We start from the raw sequence: 2,928 nt of genomic DNA, 5'->3' as shown, positions 1-2,928 counted from the left end.
ACACACACACACACACACACACTACACACACTACACTACACTACTACACTACTACACTACACACTACTACACACACACTACACTACACACACACACTACACACACACTACACACACACACACACACACACACACACACACACACACACACACACACACACACACACACACACACACACACACACACACACACACACATGGAATCAAACTTATTTTATCAGCTTTCAATAAATCTAATTGTAAGCTCAGAAATGGCAAGTATAGTAACGTCGTTACTTTTTCTATTACATTTTACAATAATAATAATAATAATGACGATCTTTAAACCGTCTGCATTATCGACTAATTATAATTTTTGTATAACAATTACTTTTTTCCTCTTTTACAAAGTCGAAAATCTTTTCCTAATATATTAAAGTATACGTTAATACATGTGAGGTGGAATTTATTTCGAGAACGATAAAAAATTTTTAAATTGAAATCTTAAAGAAGAAAAATTTTTTTGTCGTTCTCGGTATAAACTCTACTTCACAGATACATATTAATGCGTATACTTTAATTCCGGAAAAGAATTTTCGAATCTATAAAAGAGGAAAAAAGTAAGTCCTATCAAAGTACGTAACTTCGTTTTAGGAGAAATATTTTTCTTACACTTTGAATTTTAATTCCACAAATTTAGTATTGTTCATTTAAATAATCTGAATCCCCTTTCATGCTTATTTTCAATCTACAAGTTATAAAACTTTTATAACAAGCAAATGTTAAACCATACTGTCAAATGACAATTGTATATGCTAGAAAAAGTGAATTAAAAATTTTTTTTTCCGATTTTCTCGTGAAATCGTGTTTTCAGATGATTTCTTTTTATGTGTTCTTTAATTCTGTAAAAAAAATTTTACAATCCGTGAAGTCAATTTGGAGATTTTTCCTAAAATGTAATCGTGATAAAACAGGACGACTTTAGAAGCTCCTACTCAATGAGAAAAGACAATGAAATCTATCGAATCAACGTCGATTTGATAATTTCGACGTCAAATCGACATCAATTCGATGTCAATTCCATTATCATTTTTCATTGGGTAAGCATCATCGTCATCATTACGTGTTATTTACTAAAAAAAATAATTCGTTGTACATGATTGCGTTACTTTATTCATTACAAGTAATCAATAAAAGTAATTTGTTATAAATATAAGGAGTTTTTCAGTACAAGGAACTTTTCTAATTCTGGTATTACCGTTGCCGTCATTAAAAAATTCGCAACGTCATTATTATAACAAATCATTATTATAACAAAGTAATGATAAAAAGTAACAAGTAATGCGTATTTGCCATCCCTACTTTAAATCTTAAGCTGTAAGAAAGTGATCAATCACAATTGATTATTTTTCTTATTTCGAGAAAGTAACCACTTAGTTGTAATCGTGGGACAGAGTCTTCGAAATCATTATAAAATTCATATGAAATCTCTATGTATAATCATTACATATATAATTACATATGCAATTACGAGAAATTATTGTATAATATTAAATAAAATCGTATATTTTATCAAATAACTTCAAAGTGAAAAAGATTATTTGTAATTAGATGAAATCATATGAAATCATGTAATCTGTGGGACAATATTTCAATTAATGGTTACCCTCTCGTTACATTTAACCGTAAATTTTTTACAATTTAAGATTTTAAATTAGGCAATAGTTCAAGGCTTCAGTACTTTCACAATATCGCAGCCACGTGACATGTATTTGCTCACATGTATGCTACCTAATCAAGTCCTCAAGACTTCAGTACAAAGATTCAATAGTCGTAACTGAATCGTGAAACGTGAATCATATAGCGTTTTCTACCCAAACGGAGTTGCTCTCATTTATATATATAATATATAATATTATATTATTATATATTATTAATAATATATAATATTCTACTATTATTTGATGTCATATATTCCACCAATAGGAGAGCATTAATCCAATCTAGGTTGATGCAAATCCGCTCGGGTCGAATACACTAATAATAAATGCACAATATTTTGATTAACCTACGACTTATGTTCCACGACTCAGTTACGATCGTCTTTGACGTTTGTACTTAGGCCTTATTGTAGAAAGCTTATACGTACAATTAAATGTAAAAGTTTTATGTAAAGTAAATGTCATAAGTCGATTCAAGAAGTTAATAACAAAACTGTCATTTTCTATTTTTTCTTTCATTTTTGATATGAAATCGTTTGGTTTTGTTATTGTTTACTTTTTAATTATAGAAGATTTTTAAATCTGTAAAAGATAATAGCGCGTTGAAAATAATTGCAGTCGAGTGGTAAAACAGACGACATTCAGCATCGCTGCATCGACTTAAGTCCTGAAAATAAACTAAGTCTTAAGAAATTGACCAATCATAATCAAATATTCTTCTTATATTTGATTGTGATTTATCAATTTCTTAATTGACTTAAAACTTGCTACACCTATTATGGGACTTAAACATGCTTGCGGTGTGTATGAATCATGTTGTATAAGTAGAGAGACTTCGCGAAAATTATTCCATGAAATTTAATTCATGAGAATATGCAATCAGAAATTATACTGAGAAAAAACTGTTTATTCGATTAATTAATTTAGTTCGTCTTTATTTCTTTCGAGGAATATTATACATTATATATATTATACATTATACATTATACATTATATTTATTATAACTTAAATATATACATTCTCCAATGAAAGAAGTAAAGACAACTAAAATTTAATCAAATAAACAGTTACATCAAATGAACCATCTTTTTTTAATATAAAAATTGAAATCTTAGATATTTTAGACTATTTCTTTTTCTAATATAGCATTCTTTCGAGCTTTTTCTTTGATAGAACGAATTCATTCTTTTCTAAAACAGTAAAAACTATTCAAAATATTTCAAAAGCG

Source organism: Atta cephalotes (genome assembly GCF_000143395.1).
Source record: "Atta cephalotes unplaced genomic scaffold scaffold00001, whole genome shotgun sequence".
Taxonomy (NCBI): Eukaryota; Metazoa; Arthropoda; class Insecta; order Hymenoptera; family Formicidae; genus Atta; species Atta cephalotes.
The sequence above is the reverse complement of the archived record's forward strand: the minus strand, read 5'-3'. Positions refer to the sequence as shown.